Here is a 19,928-nt window from a genome sequence, read left to right on the forward strand (position 1 = left end):
TTGTCCTCCTCTGAGGATCTTACCCGTCGTTGGCTATCCAGCCGTCCATACTGGATACATTAAATAGGCCACCTTTTATTCAGCCAACTGCATGACATTTCTCACAGGTTGTTTATCAGTTCAGCCCATGGTTTATTCTCTAGAGCCTTCAGGTGGGGGTCTACATAGGCATCATTCTCCTTCAGCTGTTTTTTGTTAAATTGGGACATTGTCTGGGGTACTTTTTGATGGAAGGAACAAACATGATCATGTCAGTTATTGAGGTGCTTAAAAAGAGTTCTAGTGGTTCTTCTGCAGAGGTAGGGTGTGTAACAAATTAGGAGCCTGATTTTATATATATATATATATATATATATAGTTAATCCTATTATCAGAATGGAAAGCAGGAATTGAAAGATTTTTAGAAAGACAGAGCAGAGGCCTTGGGGGCTCAAGACAACAGGCCTGAAAACCAGTTGTAGACTTCAGCATTCACTTTTGATGTACAAGCTTTTGCATCTCCTAGGTTTTGAATTTGAGATCTCATTCAATAGTGAGGTTACATTTTTAGATCTAGCAGGTAGTGTGAATCATGGCACAAGTTGTGCCTTGTGCGGCAAGTAACACATATAAGGCCATTCAGTTTTGTGATACCACTTTTTGCATTAAAGAGACTTCAGAGTTGTGATTACCCAGTTACCCCCAGTATGGGAATAGTGGTCTTGTTTACATTACAACTTAGAGCAGAGTAGGTAGCTCCAGTGTCTACTAAGAAATCCACCAATTGAGACCCACTGTTAGTTGTATCCAGGGCTTTTGAGGAACTATAGTTACTGGGGTTTTTAAGACTGTCAGGAACTTTGGGCCCCCTTTATTTATTGCCATCATTTATTTTTACCTTTCCAGGTCATCATGATCTCCTGAGGTTTGTTTTTGGGTGTTTCTGCCCTTATTATGTGGTTTTATAAAGGCCTGAACATAGAGAATTTTTTCTCACTTATAATTTTTTTTCACAAAACAGTTTTAACCTCCTTCCCAATCACGTATTAACAAGTTATACTACAATAAAGTATCTTTTCGGGGGGGCACTTTGGGGAGACCTATAGCCAGTTGTGTAATTTTAACTTCAGATGTGGTATTTACAAATATACATAATAGTACATAATAGGAGCTATTGACCATTACATGTAAGTTTTCCTTTTTTTTTGTTAATATCTGATCTAAATCAGTTTTATTGTCTAGAAACTTAATAATTACAAGAGGAGACCTTGAAACCATAAAGTTGTAGCTATAAGTTGCCAGCAGACATTGCTTTGAGGGTGGCTGGTGGTGTCCCAAGCCTGATGCAGTTTAGAAAACTCAAGTTCTTAGCAATATGGAATCTTGTCTGAAATCACGCCTACAATGGTTACCTAGTTTTACTTTGGATGTCTGACTTTCAAATGTATTTTTATCTTTAAAAACCAAAGCACATGTCACCATTAATGATTTTAGTGCTTCTTTAGATACAAAGAGATGTAAGGATTTGGGCCCCTAAAACCATCTCCTGAAAATACTTCACTGTCTGAAGGCCTGTTCTGGCAGTGCTTCTCAGGGCACAGAACACTTTGTTCCTGATCTCCACCCTGAACGCCTTTCAGGGTGTGCTGAAAGTCAGCGACTGCAGTGACTTGGGACTTAATCCTTGTGAAGGCAGATGGCAAGTGCCAGTGTACTGGCAGCGCTCCCTCATGGTCATAAATTCGACCATGGTTATAAATTCGACCATGGTTTGGGAGGCATTTTATGACCATTTTGTCCCACAGTGCTAGGAATGCTCACTCCTAGGTCAGGCAAGGATTTTGTTGCTAGGCCACTCTGTGTGCTCCCACTGGGCTAGGCTTTGTTAACAGTAGCAAGAAGTCTCTGGACCACCTGTCTTACTAGTTTGTTAAGGTCCAGGAAAATATTCCCTTTTGTTGTTTCTTTCCATATTTAGAGTTACACTATTATAATCATAAATCTTCTATAGAACTATATATATCTGGTTCACTGCTTCAAGTTGCCTAGTCATCATTTTATCAGAGGCTTAGTCATATATTTATTAATATAAGAAACAATAATTCTGTAAAATGCGCAACATGTACTAATACAACTAGTAGTATGCTAAGGTCGTAAGTAAGAATTCAAGTCAAGAACTTTTATTAGGTAATTTGAGCTATCTATAATAAACTTTCCCTGAACAAAATAAAACTCAGTTTAGTCCAAATGAAATAATTAAAAACTTGGAACAAGTGGTCCGAGTATGAGTTTTTCTGTACTAACATAATCCAAAACACCAAATCCAGAGAGACCTTAATTTACACGTGTGAATTAAATTCTAGGCTAAGTAAGAAGAGGGGAGGGGAAAGAACAGAAACAGCCCTCACCAGGCCCCGTGGGGGCTGAAGGTCAGGTCATCTGTGGACAGCCCTGGCCTGATCCAGCTTTCTAACAGCTGCTCTGTCACTCAGCACCCAGCAGCCTCCTTGTAACGGCTCTGCCACTTGGGGAGCGGAAGCTACGGATACGGAGACTCCAGCCTCTGCTTGGTCAGGGCTTGTTCTGACTCATTACCTCTGCCACTCCTCTCTGCCTACTTGACACTTCTGCCCAGAATAGCGAGTGCTGACAGCCCTGCTGGTACCAAATTCAAATCCCCATGGAGAAAAGATCTGACTGCTTCAGGTAGCTACTCTCCTTCCTGCTGGGCAGAGGACTGCCATCCGTCCACCTCCGCAGATGGAGGCCCCTGTAAATGAGTGCCCTTGGGTCCTGCACCTCCTCCTCTGGCCAGGATGGTGAGAAGGCACAGCTGCTTTCTCAGAGAGCCTGTGGGATGGGATATACTCAGCTTACACCCCTGGGAGCTCCTCTCTGAGCCAGCAGAGGCTTTTGCTGAAACCTGGGAAGTTAGGTGGATCATTCCAAAGGAGGTGCCTTTCAAAGCCCACTCTGATCTAGGTCTCTGAAGAGACATAATCTACCTAATTTTGAGAACACTTGCTTGTTTAGCTTCTTTTTATCTACCCTGAATTTTGGATTCAGCCTAGAAAGCTGGATTGACAGACACAAGGAACATATAACATAAACAACATATTGCTACTGTCTTTTATCAATGATTCATGGTTAAATTTAAGGCTGTCTGACATCATTGGAACACTGAATAAGTGCACCCACATCACTTTATCTTCATTTGTGTTCCTTAATCTAAATAAATGAGTTGCCGCTTTAAAATCAAACATATAACACTGCAAGGGAAAGTGGTGTGAAGTTTAGCAGAAGTTGCTGTTACCTAGGAGCAGTTGGTATTATTTTGCTTTAGAAGGCTGATGCACGGCAATATGGAAATGGTATTTATTCAGTTGATATATGAGACCCACTATGTGCCAGGAACTGTTTTCAGCCCTGTGAATATAGCAATGAGCGCGACAGTCAGTCTCTGCTCTCAGGGGACCTAAATAGTATATGCTCAACTTGTTTTCCCACTTTTTTTTAGAACACTGAAGAGCAGGGTAAGGTGTGGAATGAAGGCCAAAATGAATGAATGATGGTTCTGCACCACAGTTGGCTAACTAAAGTATAAATGAAAGATCTTAAGCAAATAGAATAGCAATTTGAACACTGAAAATGGTAATTTAAGTCTAATTTTAAGAAAGCTGTGAGTCAGAAAAATATCATAATGATATTTTAAATAACAGCCTTGTTGCCTTTATCATTTCTCCCTTTTCCTCTCCCACCCCTTTCATTTCCACTGACTAAAGGGGGAAAAAAATCTCTCAACAACTAGCAGTAAATTTTTTTTTAATTGAAGTAGTCAGTTACAATGTGTCAATTTCTGGTGCACAGCACAATGTCCCAGAGCAGTAGACTTTTTAAAAATTGAAGTATGTAGACTTCTTAATGACTGGATTGGTTTTATGCTTTCCTAACCGCTGACACATGATGAAATCTCTGCTCTGCAGCCCTGAGTAAACACCAGTTTCCATCACAGAGGACTCCGTACCACCTCTGCGTGACTCAGCCCCAGGCCAGCATAGAAGACCCTGCCCTACTTCTAGCTCTGATTTACTTTTTCTGGAGCAGTTTCATCACTGCTCAAAAAACAGCTCTTTTCAAAGTTCCATTAAGTCCACCAAGACACAGGCCCATGGGGTGCTCCTTCTGCTATAACTCTCAGTACCAGGGAGGGCAGGCTGCCAGCAGTAGAATCTCCACAGATTTCTGAAGAGCTGGTCAAATATAACTTGACATCTACACTCATCCCCTAGAACTGGCAATGGCCTTGATTCCTAGGGAGACCCTGTTATGCAGCGCACTGACCGCCAGATCATGGCTAACAGATGATGACCACATCATTGCCCAAACCGAAAGCATACAGAAAACAAAGGTCAAATCTTAGCCTGAACAATTTCCACCCCTATTTAATAACTTTTTAAAAAGGACAGATTTATACCTTTGAGCTATTGCCCAACTCTGTTCCTGTATCTGACAGTCTGTATACTCTCCCTCCTCAACCACTCTCTCTCCAACCTCAGCCCCCGCAAACATTTCTCTACCACTCCCACCCTAACTGCTCCCAATTTAATGTAGTGTAATTCCAAACAGCCAATGCAACCATGCTGTGATATTGGGCCACAGGGCAGTTTCACTGGGGAAATGAGCCAGCAGTCAGATTCACTTAGAAGCTGCTCTTCAACTGCCTGATGGATAGTTCAACCTTGGGCAGGGACTGACTCACAGGTAGAGTGACCTGCCTACTCCAGTAGAATGGTTGTCAGAGTCAGTCTCAGGATAACATACTTATTATGAAATGAAAGGAAAATATTTATCATGCTAGTAAATTTGTAAGACTGGACTTGAATTTCCTAAAGGTATATTCACTTTTCTTGTCGTAATCCATCCCCGTATTTAAAAATAATAATGTCAATTATTATTAAAATCTGGCATGTGATTCTACAGCTTAATACACAAAAGTAGAAAATTCAGCAATGTTAAAGCCGTCATACAGTAGTTACTTCACATCAACCAGGTGAAGTGAGGCTTATAGGTTTCTGGTGAACCCATGACTCTTAATATGGAAACACCCAGAAATTGACATACTGCTCTTTGGCCTACCTTATTCTGATTTTGGGCAGAGAAATAAACAACTTGATTATGAAAATAAAGGTAATCCACAGATCCAGAAATGCTTATCTCAATGATTTTTTTATTATCCTCTAAAATAAGGCATTGAAAAATATTTTTGAGAAGTCTGGGCTCATTGAGAATATATTAGTAATATTTAGATAAACCTGCTATACTTGTTGCTGCAGAAAAAGGTAAGAGCTATGTATGTTCCTCCTAGGACTTGGAGATTTCCATAACATGTCAGGTTGACCTCCACTCTTGGTTGGCTATGCTAAAGAATCTTTTTTGTAATTATCAGTTACAGACTTTAATTAAAAGGCAGCATATGTTGAACATTTAAAAGATTATATAAAATAGCATTCCTGCTTTCTGATGCGCAATTATGCTTTCATCATCTATAAAACATCATAATAATAAAAATCAGAAAGAGAAAATGACTTTTGTGAAAAGTAGGTAAAACCCAGCTAAAACCTAACAGGAAATAAATAAAATTCCCAGCAGAGTTTTAAAAATGGGAATTGAGAATCTGATTCTAAGACTTACATGAGATGCAAAGGGCCAAAAAAGCCAAGGCATTGTTAAAGAAGAATTAAACAAGATAAATTACTCTGTAGATACAAAAACTTAATATAAAGCCACATAAATTAAGGTAGTAATATTGAAACAAGAATAGAAAATAGGCCAATGGAAAAGATCACAGGCCACATATATGGAGACATGTGATCTATGACAAAGCAAGCACTGTAGATTAGTGATAAAAATACATAAATAATTAATGGTGTCAGGTCAACTGGATAGCCGTGTACAAAAAGGTAAATCTGGAAACCTATCTTATAACATTCATAAAAATATATTCCAGAAAGAAGCTACCTTCCCCTCAAATTTATAGTGGTTAATAATGTACCTATGTGTCTTGTGTAACAGAACTGTTTCTTAGTGTTAAAGAAAAAAACCAAGGTGGTGGTGGGGGGTATAGTTCAAGTGGCAGAGCACATGCTTAACATTCACAAGATCCTGGGTTCAATCCCCAGTACCTCCTCCAAAAATAAATAAACCTAATTACCTCCCACTGAAAAATAATTAATTAAAAATCAAAAAAAAAAAAAGAAAAAATGTAGCTGGACAATAGTAGTAAAAGTAGTAAAAACAGGCCTTATTTAGGACTATTGCAATAGTGGAAAAGAAACCTCAGAACCACAGAACTGGCCTCCACTCTGAAAACACTGTGGACAAGTGGGGACTTAACAGCCAAGGCGCAGGGTCAGGGCCAGTGGATGGGAAGTTACTAAGATGAAACCTCAATGGCTGGAGGAGATTCTGGCTGACGGCAGGCTCGCATGAGCAGAGAAATTCAGTAAGACATTAAGGGTAATCAGATACCAGGGGTGGGGGTTTCTAGCTACAACTGGTGATGCAGGCCAGACAAGGATGAATGTCAAATTCAAGGCCTACAGGGCCTGGAGGAGCCTGACTGAAATTTAGTCCAAGAGAGAGTTTTGTCTAGAATTGTGACGCCAGTTAAACTGAGGTATAATTTTGGGACTCATCATTCAAAGTTTAAAGAGAAGAGCATTATTTGAAACGCAGACAGTGTGTGTTTTTAAAAGCCAAAATTTATTACAGACTTTCAAACTAGGACTGAAAAAGCCACTGAAGCATCCTATGGGTTTTAATTTCTAATACGATAAATATTAATCACTATATCCTGCATCGACAAAAAGTCCTTTTGAGTCCTCTACCCCTTCCCCCTTTAAAAGAGTAAAGCGTTCTTGAGATTAAAGGTAAGAAAAGCACCATGAACTATCCCCTGTTGTAACACGGCCATTTCTTGCCATAACCTACAAAGGAGCCACTGGGGCGGGTTTTAAGCACCTATTTAAGCCCCTGGCTGGGTCTAGGGAAGCTGGTTTTTGGTGACCTAAGGGACTATGACTACAGGTAGTTTTTTTCCTTTGTTCTTTTTCTTAGTTGTTTCTTTTCTCTATTCTTTTATCTTATTTTTATTTAGTTTGTTGGTTTGTATTGTCAGTATTGCCAGGGAGTGTAGCTAGCAAGTCACCGTGCCGCAGGGCCCCGCGGCTAGCTTTGCCGAGGGGGAGATTGGCAGTTACCAGCTCAAGACCACCAGCCAGGGCAGCCATGTCGGGGTGAAGCTGGCCCAACACATCCCGCGTGTGCCATGAGGGACCTGTGGTGAACATGCTTCAGGAGGAGGAACTCGGGCCTTCCATCGAGCCATCCCCTGACTCCAAAGGGCCCTGGCAGACTTCACTGATGTTATCCATGGGCTACAGGTGTGACCTACCTAGGACTCATGGATAAGCCAGAAGTGATGGCCACCTACCTGATCCTGGGCTACAACCCAAGGTGGAAGGCTCTACCATCGCCATGAGGCCCCTGCCTTGAGCTGATCCCCCCAACAACTGAAGTCCTTTCTCATCCCACAAGTTTAGCTGAAAGTCTGTGTGTATCCAAAGAGGCATCTTTCAGCAAGCCTGCTACTTCCACCTTTGCTTTGTTCTGTAACCTAGAAAGTCAGTGGCCTGGGAAGGACCGGAAGTCAGAGTGCAAGACCAACAGCACAGCCAGCGTCCCAGACCCAGCCTGGAGCCAAGGACCACCACTTCCAGCACAGCCCCCCCGTGTGGCCCTGCAGCAATCACCCCCCCAACCCCAGGAACAGCAGCAGCGGTGGAGCCTCAGATGGAACCCACCCAGGGTGCATCCTTCCAAGGAAATCCCCTGCATGCTGGGAAGCCTGGTGGTGTGACTCCAGCCCTCCCTCTGGCAACAGCCAGGCTGGCAGGAGGCCCTCTGGGAGCTTCTTCAACTTCCTACTCAAGACAGCTTTGTTTCAGGTCAGCCAGAAAGATCTGCAATGCAGCCTGAAGCAAAGTGGAGCTGACTGAACATCCCATGACAAGCAGTGGGGACAAGAAAGTGGGGAAGTCAAGCTACACTCCCTGCACTTTCTACTGCACATGAAGACCATGAGTTCCGTGGAGCTGACAACACAGTGTGGGAGGTGGTCCAGGGGCTGGCTTCACACGGCTGCAAGTGGAGCAGTGCCAGAAGTGCACGCCGCTGCAGGTGCACAGCTCGCCCCACCGAGGACTTCACCTGGTGGAGGGTGGAGGGGTGCGGGCCGTCCCAGCATTCTCTGGAGGGGATTCAAAATAAGAGGGTATCTGGGACCTCCATGGCACTCAAAGTCATCATAACCAAAATAACAGTCAGCTTAAAGGATGGCTTGAATCCACCTGGGAGACAAGAGGAAAGGCTGCCCTGGCTGCAGGCCAGCCCATCCACCGCACCCTGGGCGAAGCTTCAGAGCCTGGACTGTTGTCCTGGGGCACTTCTCCCCTCCCCTGCTCTCCTCCCTCTTCTCTTCCATGTTTGTGGAGGAGGGGAGATGGTTCTGTACAAACGAACATTTAATAGGAAGTGGTTATTGACTTGAATGTTTCTCGTTTACGTTTGTCTTAGAGACATACATCTGTCACTTCCTGGAGCAGCTTGCATAACCTGCTCACTGGAGAGTTCCGGAAGGGTTCTTGATTGAAAATTTCATGGCAGGTTTTTTTGCATGTCCTCTAGGCTAAGGTGCAAACCTTTTGGCACGAGATATCTTCCTGAATGTATCTAGCACAATGCCTGGCAATAAATAGCATTTCCCTCTTTTTCTCTGCAAGGAAAAGAACTGTAGGGAAATTTTGGCAGAGAGGGAGACAACTATGTACGCAGAGGAATGTTTTCTGGATGAGGCTGATCTGAAGGATTGAAGGCTAGGTTCCTTTATTCACTCTACAGATGCTGTCGCCTATCCAATGTATTTCACATACTGTTCTGGAATAAGAGTATCTTGGTGACCAAAAACAAACACATGTGTTTACAATCTGGGGACGCAGACAAATATTCATCAAATAATAAGCTATATATGCTTTTACACGGGAAGCAACCTAAATGTCCAGTAGGAAAATGGTGAAATAAATAATGGTGAAATAAAATGCTCTTTTGATTTAGTATTATATAGCCACTGAAGTTGTTTCAAATAACTGTAAAATAATTATAAGAACATTACGTATTTTAGAAGTAGGATATAAAAGCATACAGTATAACCCCCATTTCTAAAAACAAATGTACGTTTGCCTACGCACAGGAATTTTGATTACATCCACGCTGAGCGATGGCTCTCCCCAGTGATGCGTTTAGAAAGCACAGAGCATGTTCTCAGTACAGAGAGAACAATCCAGGAGGCAAGGAGACTTGTTTTTCTATTCTGAATTTGTAACTTGGAAAAGTACAGGCTTTTCATACTTTAAATGAGGAGCTCAGCTTCAACACGTGTTCTTTCTTTCTCTTTGGGTTGTTTCATTTTGGCTTGGATGGGGCAGGGACATAGGTGAAGGTTCCTGAGGACTCTCCTTGCTGAGCAGATGGGTATGATGCCGGGAAAGCCGGTACGCACGGGCTCCTGGAGGTGTATGGCATCAGGGCACTAATTTCCTCTCAGTGCCTGCCCAAGCAGGGCTCACCTTCCTGTCTGCTGTTTGGTTTTTGTCTGCTGTTTTTGAAGACAAAAGTTTGTGTCCAGAGGCAAAGTTCCAGAGATGCTTCCAGGGATGTTGATGGGAGTTTAATTTTCAAGTGAGTGTTCCTGGGCATCTAATTAAATTCTTGCCATTAATTAAAGTCTGGATGACTCTGGGTTAGTATCATCATTTCACAGCAGAAACTCTCATCTTCTATAACTAAATGTGTACTTTCATTTTTGTAGCTGTTAGATCAGACATCCATTTACATCAGATGCCAGTATACACCAGCATTAAGTGCCCACCCCCAACCCCCAGCCAAATTGTGGGATGATAAATTGGGAATAGTATTTTGATTAACTTTTTGTAAGGATGTAGGAATATTATTTTAACTTTAGCAGGAGACTGCTCAGTCTCCTTCACTGTCACCCCTTCTTTCCCTAATCCACCACAGGCATAGTTATTTGAGAATGAAGGTTTAGGAAGTAATGGTGTAGTCCTGCAGGGCAGACCTACTGCGCCACGAGTTTTGAACATGAATGATATAAAGGAAGAAGGCCCTTTCCCCCCTTGTTTTTTTTTTTTTTAATTATATAAACATGAGTCAGCCTCTTCATTGGCAATGTCATGTCATGAAGGATTAACAACCTGAGATTCAGGACACTCAGGTTCTGGCTAAGCTCTGTTCCCAAGAGTTTCCATGTGACAACATGTGATTTTAGCTTCAATTTCTTAAGCTGATCTTTCTGGTCCATCACACCTATGAAATATACTAAATCTACATTTCTGGTTTTTCTTCCCCAAATCTACATTTCTCATCAGTGTTACTTTATAGTTTTCCATTTTTTAAAAATAGCTTCTCTTTTTCCAATGTGATTAAGGAACAAGCCCAGGATTAAGTCTGAAGCACTCAGAAAACAGGATTTTTTTCCCCCTGTGGCTTACCAGCATTTTTAGTTTCTAGTATCTCAAATACCAATTGCAAACCACAGCTGGGAAAAAGAACATGATGAATTGAGTCTGGAATCAAATCGCTCCTTATTTTCACAGACACATGCATTTATCAAAAAGGGATATAACTTGCAACAACTCTGATAAGTTCCCAAGACTTAGTCCACACCAAGTATTTGTAACCGTCCCCTGTGCTGTCACTGACGTTCAGCTGGGTCTGTGTGTGTTGAATTTGGGGCAAAGAAGTCTACAAACTTGTGATGGGAGTAAAACTTCACACTCCTTAGTGAAAGTAAGCATGATGGCCAAGGTTAATTGACTCAATGCATCTTCTTTTTCCTTTCCGATAAACATTCCTAGGGAGAGAAACCCAGCTTCAATGTAAGATTCTTTGGGTGGCTGCTCAAGACTATGACTGAGTTCAAGAGGAATAAAGGAGATGAAATCCACATTTCAACTATAAACAAATACGTCACTGAAAAAATTCTATACTTGTAAATCTAAGTATATAATCATCATCACAGTAATCTGACATGCCAGGAAATATGGCATGAGTCACTTATGTATTTCTTTCTCTCTTGCCCCTTTTAAAAGACCTAGACTCCTAGGGGGAGGGTGCAGCTCAAGTGGTAGAGCGCATGCTCAGCACGCATGAGGTCCTGAGTTCAACCCCCAGTACCTCCTCCAAAAATAAATAAATAAGCTTAATTACCTCCCCCACCAAAAAATTAATAAATTTTTTAAAAAATCTAAAGCTCTTAAGTATATACACTTTAGGAAACACAAACAAAGGACTCCTACTGACATCAATGTGAAAATTTTAAATTGGAAAATTAGTTTTTTTCATTTTCTATTTATTCTGTTTTGCTAACATTAAAGAAGCCAAATATACAGAATTCTACATCTTAGATACTCATTTTTGAAAAAATCTGAATGTAAAAAACTTTATTTCTTTTATTATTAATCAACAGTAATCATAATTTGCCCATCTGTGCAGAACACACTTGCAGGAACTGTGGGGAAATGGAAAAGAAAAAATAAGTACTGTTCCTATGAGATGCTAAGTCCCTTGAAGGCAGGGAAAGGGTGATACTGTATCTACAGTCCATAGCACAGTGTGTCACACAGCAGGCACTTAAGAGGTGGTTGATTGAATAAATAAGTACTTTCCAACAGGTCTGAAGGCCAAATACAGGCACTCCCTAAAGTTCCACACCATATACACACTGATGCCGCCTGTACACTGACTTCCTTCCTGAGCATCCGCCCTCACCCCACCGCTAGTCCTAGCTCCCTTCCTGCTGAGGTCACAACCAGGCCTCGAGGGCCAGTGACTCCAGCTGTTGGAGATTTACGACCTGACGGCCCTATCTTGTCACCTTCTTTTCTCCCCTTAGACCGTGTACCCAAGCTGTGTGCGCACCTTTTATTCTGCCTTTCACTCCTCGTAGCTGTGTTAATTCTGCTTCAAGCAGCTCTCCTCTTCCCTCTTTCACAGATTTTTGTCCCTTTCCCTTAGTAAAAGAACTCTTCTTCTGCCCTCTGCCTCATTCACATTCACCTGGGAACCCACAATTCACTCTATAGCTTAGTATTCCCAGCACTGTAAGTCACACTCTGGAACAAGAATCAGGGCCACCCACCTCCAGAGATCTCACGAGTAAAAGTCCTTTAGGATCTCCAGAGTAATCATTCTTTCTCATTTCATTCTAAGTAAATTATTTTTTCTCAAACACCATCATTCAAGATAAAAAAAAATTTAAATACTATTATGACAGCCATAAAAAGGAATGAAGTATTGACACACACTAAAACTTGGATGACCTCGAAGACATTACGGCAAGTGAAAGAAGCCACTCATAAAAGTCAACATGTTACATGATTCCATCTTTGTGAAATGTCCAGTATAGGAAAATCTACACAGAAATGTAGCTTAGTGGTTGCTTAGGGCTGAAGGAGAGGGGTGGGGGGAATAGAAGGGTGATACCTAAAGGTTTCTTTCTGAGCTGAAAAAAATGTTCTAAATTTGACTAGTGGCGGGAGGGTACAGCTTGGTGGCAGAGCCCATGCTTAGCATGCAAGAGGTCCTGGGTTCAATCCCCAGTCCCTCCAGTAAATAAAATAAGTAAATCTAATTACCCCTCCCCCCGAAACAACATCAACAAAAAACCAAAATAAATAAATAAAATATTTGAAAAAAATAAATAAATTTGACTGTGGTGATGGTTGTACATACATGTGAGTATATGAAAACCACTAAATTATACACTTTAAACACACAAAGTGTACCACATGTAAACTGTATCCCAATAAAGCTGTTTAAAATTTTTTCTTTTATACATACACAATTTTATATTATGTATATAAATGCACAGATGCATATGTATTTATACACACACACACATAAAATGAAGAAAAAATAAAATAAAAACCCTGTACCTTTCTCTTGCTTAATAAAATTTTACCAGTACCTTTGAAGCTGTCTACATGGCTCTTCCCAACATAACCCTTTACCTCTTCAGACAGGAAAATCATTAATCTGAAGGTTAAAACATTTATTACTCTTGACTTTCATTATAGTTTTACTACGTATGTATGCACCTCTAAGTAATACATTGTTTAACTTTGTAAGATTTGAAACTTTCCATAAATGTACTTGCTATATATACTTCTGTAACTTGTGTTTTTCATTCAACACTGTATTTTTGAGAGATACTAAAGCCTACTTCAAGGAGAATTCTTGAGAGTTAATGAATATAAAGCACTTATAGCAGTGGCTCACTCATTACAGGTGTTCCCTATTATACGTATATATAGTTATATTTATTATATACATATAATATTATAGCAATTGCTCCTTTCTCTGTGAATGTGTGTTATTTCATCAACTGCCTTATGCATTAATAGTTTTCAAACTATAGTACTATCTGAGTTGCACAGACCTTTGGGAAATTCTAGATATTTGAAGTTTCTGGATAGCTAAGATTTAAACTGTTAATGTATCAATTTGTTTCTAAACACATTTTAGAATTTGAACAACCCCAAAGAATGAGCTTTATAAAAAAATTTCAATCATTTCCAAATTCCTTTCTAAACTTGTTTATGAACATACATGAGACAGTTTTAATCAGACTGTGCCAAACTGTTTCGTGTTTTTTAAAAATACTCCTTCATTTATATACTTCCATGTATTGACCCAGCCCACATAGTTGCTATTTTTAATGTTTCTGTATGCTTTCTGGATTTCCATACCAGTCACATACAAGTACAGCCAAGGAGGGAGGAAATGAAGCAATCTGGCTCTAAGCCCTTACCACGACTTCTGGGTTCCTGAGTCCTTGCTTAGGGTGGATCATCTATTCTTCTAGAATGATTAATTTTTTCCACTGAAGCTGCTGGTGCCAGTTTCCACTCTGCATGCGATCACAGGGCAGTTTTAATCTTGTACGCCAACATCAGTCCATTTGTGGTGGCTGCCTGGAGCTCTGTGCTGGAAAGAACTGTGAGGTCAAGTTTAGGCTCAGCAAAAGGGAGGCCTCTGATTTATTACCAGTGTCTGCAATAGCTACATTTCTAAGCACTGCATTCCCTGCTGCTCCCACTCGTAATGAGATGATGTTAAATGGCTCCAGAGTGGTGCCAGAGTTCCAATGCCCAGGACCTGGTCACACGGTTGACTTCCCAGTCTGAGAGCTCTCTCTTCACCAACGCTGCTTACATCTGATTAAGATATATTTGCAAGCACAGATATTTATAGTTACTGTATTTGTGTTTCGGATTTGCACATGACCCATACACAAAAAATTAATTTACTTAGAAGAATATCTAAACATTTTCAGGAGCGATAATTAAATTCCCCATTTCTATTATTTCTAATTTGATCGCATTATGGCTCAGAAATGTGTAAAATGTTTACTTTTTACTAAGTATATCTTCTTATTTTCAGAATATGACCAAAGGTTAATTTATTTCTTTGCAAAGCTGTTGGCTCAGTTTTTCAAAAAATTCATTTTGTTACCACATTTTTTGGCTTTTTACATACAGATCAGTTATGTTTTCATTGTTTTGGGTGCTTTTTAAAAAAAATTATTCTGGTCTTTCATTCTCTCTTAGACTTTCCCTCTAGACTCTATGATCTAATACCTGTTTTGTCAGTTAAGATTGCTTTCAGTTCTAGATACCGGAACACCTGACAGATAATAGTCTGACCAAGCAAGGGTAGGGCAGGATGTGAATATGAGGTTAGGCTACGTGAGGCTGCAGAAGTAGGCGGGCGCCAGGTTATCTGAGCTTTTATTCAACTGCATGAGAAGCCAGTGACAGGGTTTAAGTGAGGAGGGAGGAGCACAATATATCATGTTTTTCATGTTTTCAAGCAATCACAGTGGATGAGGTGCAGAATGGACAGTGGGAGGGTAAGGGAGGAAGCAAGGAGATGATCAGGAGCTGTCTTTGGCAGCAGACCAGTAAGAGAGGAAGGTGGCTGAAGTTGGTTGCAGAAATGAAGGCACCGAGAAGAGGTTGCCATCAGGATGCATATTGTAGGCAGAGCCAACAGGACTTGCTGTGGGATTGCATGTGGGCTGGGAAGGGAAGAAAAGCCAAGGGTGACTCCCGTGAGTGCTCCCTTCAGGGAAGGGGATCCAGGCCTGGGGGTGATCAGCAGATAGACTGATTCAAAGTTGGGAGTGGGGAGGAGGGATAGTATAGTTCAAGTTGTAGAGTGCATGCTTAGCATACACAAGGTCCTGGGTTCAATCCCCAGTATCTCCTCCAAAAATAAATAAGTAAACTTAATTACTTACCCCCCAAATAAAAGTTTTAAAATAAAATAAATATGAAAAGTTTTTTTATAACAAAATTAGTTTTTTTTAATTAAAAAAAAAAGCTGAGAGACTGTGAGATCACTCTGAGAAGAGAGGGCATGCAGGAAAGAGAAGGCGGCTGAGCATTGTGAGAAGCGAAGGAGGAGGAGGAAGATGGAGTTAAGGTGGGAAGGATTTCGGGTGGAGGCAGTCTCCAAAATTCAGAGGAAAATATTTCAAGGAGGAAGTGCTCAATTTTATCATCTGTGTCAAGTGCAGCTGAAAGACTGAGTGAGATAAGAATAAAATCTTAACCCTGAATTTAGCAAAACTGAAATCATTAGTGACCTGGATACAAGCCATTGCAGTGAAGGGGCATGGAGGAAAGCTAGAATGGAATGGGTTCAGGAGAGAGCGTGAAGAGAGGCAGCCTGAATAGAGTGGAGAAATAGAATGGTAAGTGGAGAGGAATTTGAGGTCAAAAAGTTCTGTTTGTTTAATGCACAACATTAGAGCATGTTTATATCCTGATACTGGCAAGCGGTCATTACACTCACAGGACTCCAGAACTCTGCGTCATAGCTTGAAATGACCGTTCAGTCCCCAGTTTACTCTAAAGTTAAAGTTACAACTTTCATTTCTGAAACCTTTAAAATAAATGGGATCTTTCCCACCTATTTCATAAAACAGTCATCTCCCACAGAACATATCCCTGATTAATGTTTCCCCAGAAGAACACGTGTTGTTAATATCTAAACAGTATAACAGCTATTTATCTCTCAATACATTTTTCAGATGGTATCTACGTTGATAAAGTTTATGCTAAATCTTCAAAAAAAATAACATTTTAAACTAAATGGTTTCCTGGAGAAGTTCCATGTCCTTTCCAAATACAATAGGTGGACCTTCAATCACATTAGACACTTTACAAAGCTTTGAAGTGTTGACAAAGGAGATGTGATTATGTGATGTTGCTGGTCTGAGAGAGGTCACTGCCAGTCCACACAGTAACTGTATGTTAACAACCATACTAAATGTGAAGTGACCAAGAGCAATGTTTTAAGCATTTTACCTCCTACCATGGTATTTATAACTTTTATCTCCGTGTCCTTTTGGGACTTAGGAAATTGATAGGGTTTTTCAATTGACATGCTGTGTCTTATAATTTTTTCTGTTTAAAATAATGGGAAACACAGTCTCTTCAGAGTTTTTCTAGGAGAAAGTCTGACATTTTCAGAAAAAGATTACTGAGTTATTAATGGCAGATAATTTCTCAGTCTTGTTTTACTCTTAAAATTTTACTTACCTAGGAAATTACTTAACGTTGTTTCTTCCAAATCATGTAGTAAAATTAATGCTCCTTATAAATGTACCATAGATATTCTGCTGTTTTGCATCCTCCCTGCACAGAACTGGGGTTGTGCATGGTCCAGTCCGAAAAGCATGTACAATAAAGCAGTCTTCACATTAATGAGGAAACCTAAGTGGAAAAATGACTTAAGATAATTAATATCAATTTAACTCCCAACAGAAACAAATTATTAAAAGTGGTTCTGAAGGGATATTCAACAAGGGATTTTTAAAGTGGTTCCAAAGGAGAAATGCAGAAATTGTATATTATCTTTCTACATAAACTCTCCTAATGTTTTGGGAAGGCCAATGGGAACATTTGGTCCTACTGGCCTGTGTTAAGGCCAAGAGGGCCACAAAAGGATAACAAAGTCCTGTGAATCATGTAACTGAGCAGGACCCTACTGTCATCAGTGACCATCTGACATCTGTAATGTTTGTAACTCCTTTACTGCCTAATGGTTTAAAGGGTATTTCTCATGCTCTTGCTGACCAGCGATAGGCTAGAAGGGAGAGAGGCCTGGGTGGTCTGGCCAACCCCCTTGTGGTGCTGTGTGCAGGGATCATGCTCAGTGCCCTGCTTTTGCCCCCAGTGCCCTGCTCCTGTCCCTAGTGTCCTCCTCTTCACTGCCTTTGGTTTCTTTATATCCTGTTATTTGAGCTCAGCCCTGCTTAAAAGGCTAAAAGCTTTTATCAACCTGACTTGAAACTGCACAGGTTTTTCTCTAGAGCTCTTTTCCACAGAACCCCTCCCTATACACCCTTGTTCTAGGCACTCTAACATTAGAAGTCCCAAAGCCAGAGGTGAACTTCATATCCAGCAGAGAAGGGGACCCCTACATCTGCAAAAACAAGCACAACTGAGCAATAATTTGTTACCCTGTATCCAGTCTCTCTGGAAACTGGCTACACCCCTTGAACTCTTGAACTTTTACTATAACCACCCCCTGCCTTCCCTCCCCAGCAGGCTCACAGTCTTAGAGGCATTAGCCCACTGGGACCTCCTTTGCCTGGCAAAGAAAGCAAGCTGCCTTTTCTACTTCACCCAAGACTTGGTCTTCAAATCTCAACTTGGTAAGTGGGGCCCAAAAGCCATGTTTTGGCAACAACCAGGCCTGGTCATACGCGGGAAGCAGCTGTGGGTGCGGTTCCCTAAAGTGCTTTAGGGAGTCACTTCCTATGCAGCCAAATTTCCTATCTGTATAATGCAGAATTCAGGCCTTTCCACTGTCGTGTTTTTCTCCTTTTTGTAACATGGCACTAACGGTCCCTCTAAGAGGTCTGATCGAAGTGTGGGCTCTGCCGCCAGCCGGGCCCAGAGGGATGCGGGAAAATGTGGCTTTCAAAAGGCAAATTCCAAGTTCCCAGGTACTGTTTTTCTATTTTAGGCAGTTAGTTTACTGTTTCAGATACTCACCAGGTGTCTTCCGTGCGTGCAACCTACAGACTCCCTTGCGCTGCTTTCCGTCTTAACCGGCGCGCCGGCCACACTGGGCGTGCCCACGGGGCTGAGAGACGGCGGAGTGGGAGGGGTGGGCCAAGCCGACTGAGGGGCCCGGGAGCTCCTAGAGAGCAGGGTACCCCAGGCCATCCTGCGCAGGCAGCCAGAGGCGGGGGCCACTTACTGGTCCGCGAAAAACCCAGTCTCACCAGCATCTCTTGGAGGTGGACCTGTTTGCACGGTGAATTCGACTCTGTTCGCTGGCTGCTTTGGGCGTTCGTGGGCGGGAGACGGTTCGCGGAAGAAGTTCTTCTTTGCGCGGCAGGACCACCCTCGGCGCACACGGAGGGGCAGGGCGGAAGGCAGGGGCCCTCGCCGCGCACTCTGGGGGCTGTAGTCTCTTAGAGGCTCCCAGTTGGTGGCGTGCAGGGCTGCAGGACTACAATTCCCAGGATGCGCAGGGCGTGGGGGCGGTGCCCAGCCGCCTGCGCTCACAGAGGGGCAGGAGTGAGTGAGTGAGTGTGTGTGCGCGCGCTTGGTCGCCGCTGGAAGCGCGGCTGCCTAGTGGCTCGGTTCGTACCGCTACCTCAAGGGAGGTGAGTCGCAGGGAGGATAATGAGGGCGGCAGTAGGGAATTAGGATGGTGTAAAGGCTGCGACCTGCTGCCCCCGGCCTCCCCTGTGCAACTCACTTTTACCCAAAATCAAGACCAGACTCGCTTTCCACCCTCCTCTCCCTTACTCTGCAGCTTCATTCATTCTCGTGTGTGTGTGTGTGTGTGTGTGTGTGTGTGTGTGTGTGTGTGTGTGTGTGTGTGCGCGCGCGCGCGCCTGCCTAGTCCAGGCCCAGGAAACTAATTTTTATTTTCCAAAATGTTTAGGGGAACTGATTTGATATCTGAGAAACTTTACATTTTGTTTGCTGCCCTCTTCTCCACCCAAAGTGCGCCCTTTTGGGGAGATATTCATTGTAGGGTGAATTTTCATTTCAATAAATGAAAAAGACTTGCAATACCTTTTGACTTAAATGCTTTTAAAATTAATAAAGATGTTTTGTGAGATATTATTAAAAACCCCAATAAAACACCTCTTTCAAAGGTTAGACCTTTTCAGAGATCAAGGTGCTACTTCTCACTCCCTTGTTCTATTAGGAGCTGCAGTGACTCTTCTAGGTTATTCTAATTCTTTTGTGCCTTGAAATTCAAGGCAAAAAGGCCAGAAAAGCTACTGTAGTCCAGAGATTTGTATTTTTTAACTGGGAGATACTTGGGTATTAAAGAACTAACAATAAAAATGTTGGTTTACATTACATTTATAAAGAAATAATTTCAAAATATTTTCTCAATTTAAAGTAATAGTACTTCTGTTGCACTGAAGACTGGCATCTATAGGATTCTATCTTCTGGCATTTAGACAAGTTTTGGATATATATTTTGAGTAATAGATTCATAATGTTCCATTTAATTAGAAGCAAACATTTACTCAAGATGAAAATAACACAAACAGTATGATTTCTAATTACCTTGTTAAAATGAGTCAGTTTGGCAACTTGTATGACAACAGACATATACTGGTATCTGAAAATAACATGACTAAGTATGCCTAAGGCAGTTTAATATAATTATTTACTTACAAAGTTTTTTCTTTTAGAATATCACATTTTATTCACATTTTTTTAACTCATTGAACTTCCATTAACCACATTATTTATTACTCTAAGTCA

General features: G+C 41.5%; 1 long non-coding RNA gene across 2 annotated transcripts; it reads right to left on the reverse strand.

Annotated features, from left to right (window-relative positions):
- Positions 1 to 8,905: 8,905 nt before the first annotated feature.
- On the reverse strand, positions 8,906 to 18,504 carry LOC116279463 (uncharacterized). Of its 2 annotated transcripts, none has more exons than XR_012077265.1 (4): positions 18,183 to 18,504; positions 16,722 to 16,895; positions 13,925 to 14,100; positions 8,906 to 10,966 (listed from the first exon to the last, which is right to left on the reverse strand). It is a non-coding gene; the product is annotated as an uncharacterized lncRNA (long non-coding RNA). The 2 variants fall into 2 exon arrangements; XR_012077263.1 differs by having other exon boundaries at positions 13,925 to 14,110.
- Between the last annotated feature and the right edge of the window lie 1,424 nt (positions 18,505 to 19,928).

The sequence above is a fragment of the Vicugna pacos genome, chromosome 11, assembly GCF_048564905.1.
Source record: "Vicugna pacos chromosome 11, VicPac4, whole genome shotgun sequence".
Classification (NCBI taxonomy): domain Eukaryota; kingdom Metazoa; phylum Chordata; class Mammalia; order Artiodactyla; family Camelidae; genus Vicugna; species Vicugna pacos.